This window comes from Triticum aestivum, chromosome 3A (genome assembly GCF_018294505.1).
Source record: "Triticum aestivum cultivar Chinese Spring chromosome 3A, IWGSC CS RefSeq v2.1, whole genome shotgun sequence".
In the NCBI taxonomy this organism is placed as follows: Eukaryota; Viridiplantae; Streptophyta; class Magnoliopsida; order Poales; family Poaceae; genus Triticum; species Triticum aestivum.
The window spans coordinates 30,716,465-30,732,704 of NC_057800.1; positions in this window are offsets into that span (position 1 = coordinate 30,716,465).

Below are 16,240 nucleotides of genomic sequence, written 5' to 3' on the forward strand. Positions count from 1 at the left end.
TTAAACTTCCGAATCTGACCTGACGGCCAGGGGCGTAGCTTTCGATCTGCTCTAGATGGCCAAGTGAGTCGGCCCGCAGTGCGAAGCCGCCAAAGACGAAGATCTGTCCGGGGAGGAAGGTCTCACCTTGGACTGCATCGCCATTGATGATCGTAGGAGCCATCGGGCCTAACGGCGACGGCACAGAGGAACTCTCCATGAAAGCACCAATTTCGGTGTCAAAACCGGCGGATCTCGGGTAGGGGGTCCCGAACTATGCGTCTAGGCCGGATGGTAACAGGAGGCAGGGGACACGAAGTTTTACCCAGGTTCGGTCCCTCTCGATGGAGGTAAACCCTATGTTCTGCTTGATTAATATTGATGATATGGGTATTACAAGAGTTGATCTACCACGAGATCAGAGAGGCTAAACCCTAGAAGCTAGCCTATGGTATGATTGTTGATGTGTATATCGTCCTACGGACTAGAACCCTCCGGTTTATATAGACACCGGAGAGGGTTAGGGTTACATAGAGTCGGTTACAATGGTAGGAGATCTGAACATCCGTATCGCCAAGCTTGCCTTCCACGCCAAGGAAAGTCCCTTCCGGACACGGGACAGAGTCTTCAATCTTGTATCTTCATAGTCCAGGAGTCTGGCTGAAGGCATAGTTCGGCTATCCGAACACCCCCTAATCTAGGACTCCCCCAGCCACATATCAAACACACACCAGTAACAGGGATATGGTGGCCCTTCTTGTTTGTCCTCCGTTGCTAGTGAGTTTGTGATTGCCCGCCATGCAAACGTCCAGACCCTAGGGGGTACCGGCAGACTCCAGATCTTCTTCCAGATTTGGCGGTCTCCACTTGGGCTATTGCTCACAGCCGGCACATTGCGCGCACTCTCCGTCAGATTCAGACCTAGTCTGTAGGCACTACGGACAGTAAATATTCCATTTTTCTCCGGTTGCCAGGCGAGGAAGTCCGGTTCACCACGCGGCGAGGTGCGGATTTTGAGAATTGTACAAGCATCAATCGGTGCAAAATTCGCCCACACAGCAGCCTCATCCCATGCGCCGTACTGATCCAACAGACTAGAGACCCGGATGAGTCTCGATCGGCCACGGGGGCCAACTGGTTTGAGCGAGGTAGAGCGTGGTAACCAATTATCCCGCCAGATGCGGACTGATTCTCCGTTCCCGATACGCCATATCATGCCTTCTTTAAGCAGCTCCAAGCCATGGGCAATGGCCGTCCAGGTGGACGATGGCTGCCCGGTGAAGACCGTGTCTAGGAGGTTTCCTTGCGGATAGTAGCGCGCCTTCAACACACGGGCACATAGACTTTTAGGAGCCTGTAGCAGTCTCCATGTTTGACGTGCGAGGAGTGCCTGATTGAAAATTCTCATGTCTTTGAACCCCATGCCACCTTGCCCTTTTGTCCTTGTCATCTTGTCCCAACTGAGCCAATGAGTCTTGCGCATCCCATTTTCCGAGCCCCACCAAAAATCCGGAATGAGCTTGGATAAGTCATCACAGACCGAGAACGGAAGCTTGAAAACTCCCATAACATAGGTTGGTAAAGCTTGGGCAATCGACTTAATTAAAATTTCTTTTCCACTCTGAGCCTGGTATGAATCCCCCCATAACATGATGCATTGGGTCAGCTTGGATTGAAGGTTCTGAAATTTCCCACGCTTCATACGGCCTTCCGGGGTCGGTAACCCCAAATATTTTGCTTCAAACACTTGCTTCTCAACTTGGAGTGTTTGTCAGGTTGCTTCCTGGTCCGCCAACGGGCATTGCTTGCTGAATTGGATGGAGCACTTGGCCGGATTAATTAATTGGCCCGTGCAAGTAGCAAAGGTGTCAATTACATGCTTGATCCTCTTAGCTTGTTCCTCTTTCGCTTTGAAGAATAAGAGTGTATCATCGGCGAAGAGGAGGTGGGACACCCCAGGAGCACGTCTACACACCTTCACTGGCGAGACACCTCCAGTGGATACCTCCGACTGTAGAAGAGCCGAAAGCCCATCAGCAACAAAAAGAAACAGGAATGGGGAGAGTGGGTCACCTTGTCGAAGACCTCGTGTGGGGGAGAATGCTTCCAATAGAGCTCCATTAAATTTAATGGAGTACCTCACCGTGGTTACGCACGACATTATCCATTGCACCCACCGGTGAGCAAAGCCCATTTTATGCATTGCCTCCTCCAAAAACTTCCAATCCACTCGATCATATGCCTTCGACAAATCTACCTTGTACGCACAGTAAGAATTCTGTGGTGTCGCCCCATGCTCCAAAAAATGCAAACATTCAAAAGCAAGTAGAGCATTGTCAGTGATGAGTCTACCGGGAACAAATGCACTCTGGCTCTCCGAGATGATTTCACCAAGCAGCGGCCGGAACCTATTGACCAAACATTTGGACACCACCTTGTACAGAACATTACATAAGCTAATCAGCCGGAAGTCCTTTAGCTCACATGGGTTATCAACCTTAGGAATGAGCACAATGGAAGTATCATTCACCCCCTCGGGCATAACACCTGTCTGAAAAAATTTCATTACTGCCTTAACAATATCCACTTTTAACAAATCCCAATTTCGTTGGAAGAAACGCGCGGGGAGGCCGTCCGGCCCGGGCGCCTTAAGTGGCCCAATCTGGAACAACGCATTGGAAATTTCTTCCTCTGTAAAGTCTTTGCATGTTGCTCATTCATTTCATTAGACACTTGGGTCTCAAACAAACTGATAACCGGGTCAGCCACCAACGTGGGATCTCTTGTATAAACTGATTTAAAGTATGAGACCACCATGCGCTCCATCTCAGAGGGGGAATCATGCACGACACCATCAACATCCTGTAGGTGTGAGATTTTGTTCTTCCGGGCACGCCATACAGCATGTCGGTGAAAAAAAATTTGTATTACGGTCTCCCTCTCTCAGCCACGTAATTCGCGCCCGCTGCAGCCATAACATTTCTTCCCTATATAAAATCTCATTCATCCGGTCCATAGTTTGCCGAAGGTCCGCAGATGAATTTAATATATGTCTGTTTGGGGAAGGTGGTGTCAACAAACTAAATAGCCGATAGTCTAGGCTAGAAATTTATGTCGGCTTGTATTTATGTCGATCTGGCTACCGGATTTGTAGAAAGATCTCAGAACAAGAGAGAAGTTAGCATGCATATGTGTAGTATCCCTGCAAAACAAAAAATATGTCCAGTCGTACCAGTATTTCTCAGACTTTTGAAGATAAAATAATTATGTTCAACGTTCGGGTAACTAATGAAGATGCAAGAAATAATTCAAGAAAAATAGAAATCAATCGGCTGGAACTAAGATGATGTTAAGCTGGAGTATTTATTGACAGCGTGGCATGTACATGTCAATAGGAGAGGCAGTTTACAACACAAGCATGCCGAAGCAAGAGACGACCAGGTCCATGGAAAAAATGATTCACAAGTGTGTAGATTGCTGCTATGAGTTGTCCAAATTGGCATTCACAGAGGGCACCAAGTGCTGCAAGTTCATCCTCTGGAGCTAGTTGCTTCGGAAGAGGATGATGGAGCCGCAACCCACGAGGGCACCGTCCCTGTACCTTCCTCGGCCGGGAGATGTAAGGCGTAAACGATTCGACGGGAGATCCTCGTGTCTGGCCAGACCATCAGCCGTCGACCTAAGTGGGTTGCTGTGCAATCCATCCAACGGGTTCCAAACGGCATCTGGGCTAGGGAAGACAGTGAATGGTTTCTAGACAGACTGATAGACCGACCGGACATGGTGAAGTCCCTGAAGCTTCCCATCCCCATGACCAGTTGTCAGCTTTACGTTTCCGAGGAGCACGAGACATGTGTGATCCATCTTCCTTCAGGGAGAGCCTCTCCGTCCTTTTTATAGGCGAGGTGATCGTTGTTTTCCGGATTAAGGGTCACGTGGTCGGCTTAAATGGAGAGCCTATATATGTTGCTCGGTACCAGTGCAACACTACGCCCATGCTTAGCTGTTGGGGGTGTCCATAATAGTACAAATAGGAGCAAAATGACTATCTTAGAAAATTCTTATCATGAATTTAGTTCATCCATGGGACAATAGAATGTACAAATTCTGAAGAGCATTATAATGTACAGATTAATCTTTTTTTAGAAAAGGAGGAGGACTCCTGGCCACTACATCTGGACAATGCATGCAGCAACTTTATTAATTTTTATTCACACAAAACCTTACAAAGTCATATTCCCTCCGTTCCGAATTACTTGTCGCGGGTATGGATGTATCTAGATGTATTTTAATTCTAGATACATCCATTTATGCGACGAGTAATTTGGAACGGAGGGAGTACAACAGTAAGACTAAAGCCATGAAGGGATGATGATAGTCTGGGCCTAATACCAAACAGACATCGCACCAAACCTAACGCACTTGAGGTCCCAACCAGGACTCCTATCGGGTATGGGGCACTCACCAGTCCGGCGCACTCCTCAACCAGGACGCCTACCGGGTATGAGGCCGCCGCAGCCATCTACCACCAATCCATCTTTAGTGTTGTACTGTTAAATCTACCTTGCCCGGTGTAGCTGCCGTCGACGCCACCATGATGCCAGACAAAGCCACCATCCTGCGTCCGTCCATCATCACACGCCCACCAGCGAGATCCCGCTGCACCTTGCCGCCGAGACCCGCCGTCATCGACGCGAGAGAAGGCACGCCACACCACCTCACGCCTCTTCCATCCGGCGTCGCTCCACAAAGATGCCCCCAATAGGGAACACGACACTGCAGCGCCGCCATCGTCCGATCCAGTGATCTTAGGATTTCTCCTGGGGCGGCACGAGTAGGTTGACGATAGTTGCTTGACGATGCTTTCATCAAGGTAACGATGTAGACGCCGCCATCGCCCACCATAACTGGAGTCGTCTCGGTTTTCACCGGCAACTATGTCTCCCCAACTCGCCGCCGGTGCTAATAGTGGGATCCAAGATCCGTCACTACCAGCCTGGCCAACTGCCTTCGGTGGAGAAGGCAGCCACCACCACCATGCCCGGGCCAAGAGACTCGGACGTCCTCGTGCCGCGAAGATTACCCAGGGGGATCTCCTCTTGCCGTTGTCGAGATGAGGCGCACCCATAGTGGATCTCGATCTAAACCCCTCGAAGCCAGATCAGATCTCATCGCAGCCAAAATCTCGTCTGCCAACGGCCGCTGGAGATCTCCTAGCCACCGCCAACCCGTTGTGCACTGCCGTTGGAGGAGGAGGGAGATGGACGCCGCTGCCCCCACGCGTTACCGCCGGCCAAGCACTGCGCCGCCGCCGCCGCCTCACCACAGGGGCTTCGCCCCGCGGCGTCCTCAGCGACAGCGGCGGTAGTGTTAGGCGATGGAGAGGGAGGGTTGAGGGCGATGTGGATGGGGGACTCCCCGGGGGCGGCGCGGCGCCGCCGCCTCAGGGGAAAGAGGTTGGGGGAGAGAGATTGGGAGAGAGTTCGACCACATACCAAACTTGATCCTCAATAAATGAAGGAAAACTCCTATGCATCACCTGTCAATTCTAGGAATTGAACTCGGGTCGTTAGGAGAACCCCTTAGATTTTCTACGTTTGATGTACCCATTGGATGACGAAAAGTGTTCTAGCCGGACACTAAGAATTGGTTTGATGGATTTGTTGGGGATTCCATAAATGTAACTGGCAACTTACAGCCGCTTTGTTTTACAACTCAAAGAAATCCATGTAATGATCGTTCTGTTTTTCTAGCTGATCATCATTTTTCTTTCACATTTCTTTCAGAAAATGAGAAAATAATAATATTTTATTATTTACTTTCAAAACTAGCATCTTATAGCAATATTTATTTTATTTAAAAGAGGAGCAAGCCTTAACCTCTGTATTGAGCGATGCATCATTAACATTGTAGGTATGACGACAGTGTTCATCTGGAAGCTAGTTTTAGGTTGGTTCATGTATTTATTTCATAATTTTTTATGAAATATAATATAATAAAGATGGTTGTGTACATTGCTCGATGCAGAGTCCGGAGATTATCCTCCTTTTTGAAGAAAAAAATAAGGCTAAGCCATGTAAAGAAAAAGAACCCAATGTTGACAAAAGAAATTATGATTGCTTGTTTTTACTAAACCTTTCGATAAAACTAAATTTATTAATTAGTAGAACTTGGTAGTGGATATAACATGGGATTTAATATATGTCCGTTTGGTGAAGGTCGTGTCAATAAACTCAATTGACGATTGTCTATTCTTGAACTTAGGTCGGCTCCTAACTTGTGTCGATCTGGATTTGCATAAAGATTTCACAACAAGATATAAGTTACATTGTTCTTTGATTAACATTACTAGTCATCAACCCGTGCGACCGCACGGGCTAGATATTCCATAAGTCTCATAATTATAAATTAATTTAACATGTGCTTTTCACAATATATAGGACTGAAATATATGAATAGTTAAGGATCCCACATATCACTAAACAATAACTTACATTTATAGTCTCATCTTAAGTTATTACTGAAGATTGAACACTACTTATGTATTGAATAAATCAGTATACATATAGTTCTAATTTGAGATGAAGATAAAATAATAAAGGGAAATCATGTATGTATGCTTTTGTTGATGCAACACATTTTGACACAGTATCTCATGGTTTTTCATCACATACAACAAAAAGTTACTTTCCTAGATAAATGTTTACTTTAAATCCTCTAGCCAGCAATATAAGAGTAAACGACTACATTATCTATTTTATTGTGGTACAGACTATAAAATCACAATTCTGTCCATATATCTATTAACGCTTTAGGCCGGCATCTACATTGCGTAAATTTTGAATTTTTTTCCAGCTGACATTGGGCTAGTAGCAGTACCCTTGGGAGATAACTATGCATATATACCTATTTCTTTTATGCGGCTGTGATAGTATGCTTTGAATTGACAAATAAAAATCAGTTGTTGCCATGTTGAAAAATATGGGCTTCCTTCACACGTGATTTGGTTCTAACGAAAGATTCGGCCTATTTTGCTGAACATAACAGGTTAAATGGCAGATAGTTGATCAAGCAATCTTTTTAAATACTGCCCTACTGCACACTCTGGTGAAAAATGTGTGCCAAATAATGATCAAAATGAAGAAAATTTTGGACCGCCCTTCATTAGAGCATACTATAGTAGCCTAGAGAGTACACTCACTCATGCGTATTAAATACTATAATACTTGCCTATGGTTACAGAAGGAGCTTACTTTGTTCAAAGGAGACAACGAATACTGTAAGACAAAAATATCAGTAAAAGTTCCAAAGCAAGACCTTCATTACATACTTATATTAATAGTGAGATAAAAAATAACAAAAATCACATGAGAAGCAAAACCTGATGGGCCACTTTACTCACTTTTGCTTTGAACGTGCATATGAGACGGCTGATAGAAATAGTTATTCAAATCAAGAAAGAGATTATGTGATATACATGCAGAATCCAATCCTTTCTTAAAGTTTTGCATGCAGGGCTATTATATTACTCACTAACTTCATCCGTACACATGTGGAAAATCAGGGATATTTCAACAGTATACAACTTCAAACCTATTAATACCATCAGTTTGATGCCTCGTCGACCACAACTTTAGTTCTGCAAAAATACACAACGAAGACATCAATATTTTCTCTGATGCATAAGAAACAGCCATAATCATCGACTGGCCAAAGTTGTTCTGAATCCCTCAAATTTCATTGCAAGCCACGTGAATACCATTGAGATTTCATCAGGAAAAGAAGAAAAGAACACAAATTTGATCCAGAAATAGGCATATTAGTGCTGCCTTCGTTCTGAAAAAAGTGCATGTTTCATCCAGGCTCTATTTGTTGAGCAGTGCAGCAGTTCGTCTTTTCTGATGTTGAACAACTTGGTTGCCCATCAAAGCCTTTCTTCTCTCATTGAAGTCACAGAAATTCATGAGAAAAATCCCCAAGAAATCAGCCTTATCCGTGAATTCACAGCAAGCCAGGATCGGCAGTTTATTATTCTAACAGTGCCCTGGCCCTGGGATTGGAAAACCTTTGCTGGTTACTAAGTCTTTGCCTGTCCATCATGATTTACATATCAAAGAAGCACACTTTATGACTTCAAACAGCCAAGCGATTAGACTACCTCAAGTCTCTGCGCAAAAGAGAAAAGGTTACCTAAGCTCAGCGACACGTACCAGATCCGAGTACAGGCCGCCCCTGTAACACTGCAGGTGGAAGTACCGTAATGAGAGGCCATCGAGATAAGAGAAAATAGGATGACCTCGTGTGCGCTTGAAGTCAGGATGGTTTTCAGATCTAATTAACGGATGGAAAAAGAGTATCATACAATCATACAGATTACTCGGCAGCTTATGAACTGTTGTCAATACCAGCAGTCAAACGTACATGGAGTTTGTTCAAAGCATATCTGCAAATATTGTTGGTGAACAACCAAGTAAGATTAGTGTGTTCTTCTGAGAAAAGTAAGATAGTTTGCTAGTCTGACCTAATTGTAATGAGAGGATCAAACTCACCCTAGATCGACAAATTTTGATAAAAGGAACGACTTGAAGAGGAGTAAAACTTTATGCAGATTATAACCAACCTATAGTTTCTCATTGTCCTTTTCTCTCTGGTCCAGAAAAGCACGTGCTTTCTCAGAAGTAGAGAGGCTGTATGTGCTGGTTCTTAGGGCCGTATTAAGGATGGTGAAGGGCCTGGAGACCAACAGCCGGAGGGTTGGGTGCGACAGGAGATGCATGATGGCCCATGTTGTATGTTGAGTCGACAACTGCTAGGACGCTAGAGAAACACAATTGAGGAACCAAACCGGCAAAGTTGTGCTGGATCAGCCAACCGTCGATGCGGCTCCTTCTCCACTACATCGTCCATCATGAATTGCAGTGACATCAGGCATGTGAAAGTGGAAGTTGTGGAGATTAGAAGGACCTGCATCACCAAGTCACCAGATTAGGGACTTGTCTATGCATGCTAATTAATTGTGTCAGCACTGGAACGTACATATATTTGGTTGATGCTTCATCTACATGGTGACTTCCTTGAGTGGTTCGCCTGGCCTGTGACGCACGCCCATGGCCGTGTTCCTTCGCGAGCCTGCGGCTGTAGGTCTCCACGTCCTGTGTGGCCCGTGGCTTTCTCCGCCGGCCAAACTACATCCATGGAATTTGGTGAAACATCTATGAATTAAGAGGATTGGCGCTGGCTAGACTTGATTAGCATCCACGAATCAGGAGAGGAAACGTGCCGGTGAGGTTAGAGAACGTGGGAATTCCTCAGAATCAATGGTCTCTTTTTTTTCTCGGATTGGAGATAGATCTGAACGTGTTTTTTTTATTGGAGATAGACCTGAACATTTTTTTTAATTTTTCTATGAATAGAGATAAGATATGAACGTGGTGATGGTACGTGCAACTTGGGTCAGTTTTGGCCTTTTTTTCAATGCAACAGTAACGTAAATTATAGGGCTAGGATAGATTAAATATGTAGATCGAATGGTTAATATATTTTTAATGATGTGGATTAACATGGAGACTCGTATGGTGCCTCCAATTAGCAAATAAGAGATATCTCTAGCACCCCTGCAGAGAAAATCTAAGGGGTTAACATTGTTCTATGAATTTAATTTGGATTGTAATATCCAGTAAACATCCCCCCACCCCCACCGTTCCCCACCCCGCCCGTGCACCTCGTCTCAGGCGAACCCTACCCAGCTCCGCTCGTTCACTCCATCCCAACCCAGCCGCCGCCAGAGGTGCTCATCAGCACGGTTGTGTGGTACTGACGAAGGTGGCGGCGGGAATCCGGGGCAGTGGCCTCAGGCGGTGGTGCTTCTTGTGGCCTGTGTGGCGGGCAATGCCGACAGGTGGAGGTTGGCTACTTCCCCGCCGTGTAGGTCGCATGAAGGCGGTGGGCGTCGGCTGCTGCGGCATGCGGTCCCTCGTTGGTTTGACGGCTCACCATGGAGAAGCTTCGTCCTGAAGCCTCGATCTACTGCGATCCGCGTAGGATCCAGCCCCTGGTGGCTTCGACCGCCGTTCCTGGGGTGCTTGCTCTACGGATCTTGTGGTTGAGAGCGAATCCGAAGGAAACCCTTAGCCGGTGCGACGGCCACACTGAAGATGCCGCCTTTGGATGTTGTTCCCCTTGCTGGAAGCTTTGGTGACGTTCCCCTCCCTCCCACCCGTCCCAAGAGCTCAGGTGAAAGCCTCAGGTCCCCTGTTCCGGGCGACAAGGACACCTTGGTGGTGTGAGCCATCCTGAAGACATTGTTCGGGGACTTCTCAAGTGGTGGTGGAGTTGGCGGCGGTTCGATGGACGGCGTGAGTTTGGGTTCATGTTCGGCAGCCTGCTGGGCTCCAGGGGCGGATAGTCCCCGCCATTGGTGCGAGGGGATCGATGTCCTTCTTAGTACCGGTAGTATGCATGCCTTGGGCTTCAGCGATTCCTATCCTCTGCCGTTGTACGGTGCTACCATTTTCGGCCTTCTCCGTGGTTCAACGCCTTCCTTCAACAACTTATGTCCAGGTTCTGCCTTCCTGCTGCCGGCAATGGTGCTTGGGTGTTCGGACTTACGTTGGTTGTGGATCTGCTCCTGTTGTCTCTCCTTTGGTAGCTTGGGTGCCTTGATTTGGGTTCTAGGGGAACCACTCTGTCGGCCGCCAGTGCGGCACCCATCGAACCTGGGTGAAAAGGGTAGTGGCCTTTGCGGCGGCGGAGACAGATCATTGTTGCCCATGTTTGTTCCTTTTCTGGCTGTCATCGAACGCAATACTTGCACAATGGTGCCCTCCTCCCATGGCCTTAGTAGTTTAGTTGGTGTAGGTGTAATGGCGGTCGTTGGCAACGGTGCATCCATGTGTTCTCGGTCGCAGTTGGTGTACAATGGTGCCCTCCTCCCATGGCCCTGGAGTTGTTCTACTTAGCACCTTGTATCTCAATCCTTTTCCATTTTCCTCTTATTCTCTTTGTAAGCTGCTATCGTGTAATCCTGATTGGTTGATGACTTTGTAAACTCAAAGTCGAACTAGGTTCGAGCTCTATTCGGGCCCGGCCGGCGCCTTTCCTGTAAAAAGAAATCTAATAGTATCCCCTCCCAAATTTGTACTAGGTCTGCTTCGGTACCCCCCCCCCCCTTAACGTATAAGGGCATTTTGGGAATACGGTGCTTAACGAATCCCGCGCCGTATGCGGCGTGCCCATACAGGTAGAGCCGAGCGCACGGCTCGAGCCGATACGGCCGGCTCGTATCTACCCTCTCCCCGTCGCGCGAAAAAAAAAACCCACGACCTGCGTTGATCATGCGGCCCATTCCAACGTCGCCCCGCCCCGCCGATCGCCGCCCTTACCCGCCGATCACCGCCTTTCCCCGCCGATCTAGCCGTGATCACGCTGCGAATTCCAATGTCTTCCCGTCTGGCCGAGCGCCGCCTTTCCCCGCCGATCGCCGACCATTCTCCCCGTCTTCAATCGGGATCTGGCCGGCGCGGACGTTGTTGGAGTCGCCCGCCATACGTGATTTCGCCTCCGTGCAGGTCGTCGCGGTGACGTGGCCTACGTGGACGTCGTCGCCGCCTGCAACTCCGTGATCAACCTCTCGGGAACGTCCTCGCCGTCCGCAGCCATGGCAGGCCGGCCGAAGTGCACGTGCATGCCATGTAAGCCGTCTAGTTTGTCAAAAAAATTGTATCTGTAAATAATTATGTGCAATCGCTTGTTAGATAAGAAGTTGTCATCTGTATGATCGTACTACATTTAATTTGATTTAAAATTGATAGATCAATTTTTATTATAATATTGCAGTGTTGGTTGTGAGATCATTCAATGGATAAAGAAACTGCATTTACGGATTTGTTTTTGGACACAAGTGAGTGAGATGGTAGCGATAGTGTTGATCGTACGAATGGTAATGATAGTAAAGATGATGATGATGGCAGCGACAATGAATCCTGGTCGTCGTACGGTAATTTACCTGAGGAGGATTTTCAAAAGAAGGAGGAGGGTGCTTGTAGTGAAAACGTAAGTGTCGTGTACAATCTTTTCATGGGATGAAGAACCATATGGTACTTACATGTGCATATGATTTTTTTATGTGCAGGAGGATATTGACGTCCAGAACGAGGAAAATCATGGTGTTGAATCTTTCGCGGATAACATAAGCCAGGTTCGGTCCAAAATTTGAGATGTCATTGAATAATAAAAACTTGTTAATGACAACTTACACTTGCTTATGTGGAATATTGTAGGCTAACTTTGATGGTTGGAGTGGTGATGATGGATATGAGCATGAGGATGGAGCTAATATGGACATTGAGGAAGCTGAAATCCAGCAATGTGCGCTGGAGACACAGTTGAAGGTTATGGGTATGACATTTGCATCACAATGGGAGACCTACATGTTCTATAATAACTACGCCAAAGACCCTGGATTCACACTAGTAGAAAACAGGGCTATGGTCCAGGCCGGCTCAGCCCATTAGTCCCGGTTCAGTCTAGAACCGGGACTAATGTGAGCATTGGTCCCGGTTCGTGCGGCTAAGGCATTAGTCCCGGTTCACTCGGGCCCTTTAGTCCCGGTTTAAGACATGAACCGGGACTAAAGGGTGCGATGACCTTTAGTCCCGGTTCGTGCCTCAAACCGGACTAAAGATTAGACCTTTAGTCCCGGTTTGAGGCACGAACCGGGACTAATGGGGTTGAGACCTTTAGTCCCGGTTCGTGCCACGAACCGGTACTAAAGGTCCCATTTTCAAACTCTACCCCCCCCCCCCCCCCCGTGGATCGCCTTTTTAGTTTTAAAAAAATAAAAGAAAATAATGGAAATGTCAAAAAAAAGAAAATAAGTTTCTCATGTGATATGTGGTCTAGTTGTTGGGAAAATTTACAAATGGGAATTTTGACTTTATTTGCAAAATCTCTTTGAAATTTGTAAAAATGGGCATAACTTTTGCATACTAACTCGGATGAAAAAGTTTTTTATATGAAAAATCATCTACTCAAAAAGTTACATCCAAATTTAACCGGGGGAACCCCGTTAAACATTTTCAAAATCCTCAAAAACCTAATAGAAAAAAGTTACGGGGCTTTTAAGATCTAGAGTGGAAAAAATTGAAAAATATTCAAACTGTGGGCAAACTGTGGTCAAACAATGGTCAAACTAATTATTCTAGAATATGAGTGTTACTAAATAATTATTTTAGTTATTTCAATTTTGGTCAAATCTGGTCAAACTATGGTCAAACTGTGGTCAAACAATGGTCAAACTAATTATTCAAGAAATATTAGTGTTACTAAATAATTATTGTTTTTTAAAACAATAGTTTCAAACTCAAACAGTGAAATGTGTCACTTCATGCTCAAGCAAAATTCCTGAAGGTTAATAGGATTGACATCTTACTATTGTCAGGAAAACAACAAGTGCGGACTTGGAGCGAGGGAGAATAGAACCCGGAAGTTAAGCGTGCTCAGGCCGGGGGAGTGGGAGGATGGGTGACCGTTCGGAAAGTTAGATGATTTGGAATGATGAGGGGTGATTAGAGGATAAATTGAGAAGTGATGAGGGGTGGTGATTACAGACTAGAGGTTAAACTAATTCAGAAGTTTGAAAATAAAAAAAAATTCAAAAAAAAATTTCAAAAAAAATCATAAAATTTCCTTTAGTCCCGGTTGGTGTTACCAACCGGGACTAAAGGTGGAGCTCCACGTGGTCGCGCCCTTTAGTCCCGGTTCTGGATTGAACCGGGACTAAAGGGTCAGGGCATTAGTACCGACACTTTAGTCCCGGTTCAGGAACCGGGACTAAAGGCCCTTACGAACCGGGACTATAGGCCCTTTTTCTACCAGTGTCAGTATCAGAAAAGATAAGGTGAAACGAGGAAAAAGACTTTCAACCACTGTCCGGTATAGGCGATACGTTTGCTCGAGGGCAGGAAAACTTCTCAGTAAATTTTCAAACCCGGAGGGCCGTACCCGCAGGCTAAGACCTGAGACTCATTGCAAGTGTGGCGCACATTTAGTCGTGAAGTTGGACAAAGGATGTGGAGTTTGGTTCGTGGCAGCTTTTATGGATGATCACAACCATTTGTTCGCTAGACAAGATGAGGTGGTATTTCTACGGTCACATCGAGTGATGGGAGATCACCAGATAGCCGAGATCTTGGCGATGGAAGGAGCTGGGATCAGAAAGCATATCATCGTCAAAAACTTCATTAGCAAGTATGGCTCGTATGATAAGTGTAGGTTTCTGAGACGAGACGTGTACAACCTATGTTGCCGAGAAAAAATGAAGTTGATTGCGAAGGGTGATGCTAACACGACAATCGGGATTATGAGGAGCAGAAAGGAGAAGGATCCAGACTTTTTCTTTGAGTACGTGCTCGATAAGGAGGGCCGTTTGAAGAGCATGTTCTGGTGCGATGCACAGTCGCGGCGGGACTATCAGTTGTATGGAGATGTGACTGTGTTCGACAGCACGTATAAGATGAACAGATATGGTATGCCGTTCATCCCCTTTGTTGGTGTAAATAATCACCATTGCACCACTGTTTTTGGTTGTGCCATTGTGTACGACGAGACCGAAGCGACGTACGTGTGGCTGCTCTAGACATTCCTGAAGGTCAATTGTTAGAAAAAGCCAAGGTCAATCATCACAGATGCAGACGCTGCAATGATACGAGCTATTCGGTTGGTTTTGGTTGATGTGTTGCACCGTCTCTGCTCATGGCATGTGGAAAAAAACATGTAGTAGCACATTAATTACAAATCGTTAAATGAGTTCAGGGCACTCTTGTACTACTCCACCTTTCTAGCCAACTTTGAGGCGAGATGGCATGCTTTTGTCCGTAAATGGAAGGCTGATAAAACAGAAGAGTGGCTGAGTAGGATGTACAGGAAGAGGAGTCTGTGGGCAGCATCATATCTGTCAGATGGTTTTTTTCTGGGTATGCGCAGTAATCAAAGGAGTGAAAGCCTTAACTCTTGTCTTCACCTTCACCTGGACGGCGGTATGACTATTGTTGTGTTGGGAACGTAGTAATTTCAAAAAAAAACTTACGCACACGCAAGATCATGGTGCTGCATAGCAACGAGAGGGGAGAGTGTTGTCTACGTACCCTCGTAGACCGAAAGCGGAAGCATTAGCACAATGCGGTTGATGTAGTCGTACGTCTTCATGGCCCGACCGATCAAGCACCGAAACTACGGCACCTCCGAGTTCTAGCACACGTTCAGCTCGATGATGATCCCCGGACTCCGATCCAGCAAAGTGTCGGGGAAGAGTTCCGTCAGCACGACGGCGTGGTGACGATCTTGATGTTCTACCATCGCAGGGCTTCGCCTAAGCACCGCTACAATATTATCGAGGATTATGGTGGAGGGGGGCACCGCACACGGCTAAGAGAACGATCACGAAGATCAACTTGTGTCTTTGGGGTGCCCCCCTGCACCCGTATATAAAGGAGAAAGGGAGGAGGAGGCCGGCCCTAGGAGGGGGCGCGCAAAGTGTGGAGTCCTACTAGGACTCCCTAGTCCTAGTAGGATTCCACCTCCCATATGGAATAGGAAAAGAGGAAGGGAAAAGGAGAAGGAAGGAAGGGGGCGCCCCCTTCCCTAGTCCAATTCAGACCAGACCAAGGGGAGGGGTGCGGCCACCCTTGAGGCCCTTTTCCTTCTTTCCCGTATGGCCCAATAAGGCCCAATACGTATTCCCGTAACTCTCCGGTACTCCGAAAAATACCCGAATCACTCAGAACCTTTCCGATGTCTGAATATAGTCATCCAATATATCGATCTTTACGTCTCAACCATTTCGAGACCCCTCGTCATGTCCCCGGTCTCATCCGGGACTCCGAACTCCTTCGGTACATCAAAACTCATAAATTCATAATATAACTGTCATCGAAACCTTAAGCGTGCAGAACCTACGGGTTCGAGAACAATGTAGACATGACCGAGACACGTCTCCGGTCAATAACATTTAGTGGAACCTGGATGCTCATATTGGCTCCCACATATTCTACGAAGATCTTTATCGGTCAGACCACCTAACAACATACATTGTTCCCTTTGTCATCGGTATGTTACTTGCCCGAGATTCAATCGTCGGTATATCAATACCTAGTTCAATCTCGTTACCGGCAAGTCTCTTTACTAGTTCCGTAATACATCATCCTGTAATTAACTCATTAGTTGCAATGCTTAAGTGATGTGCATTACCGAGAGGGCCCAGAGA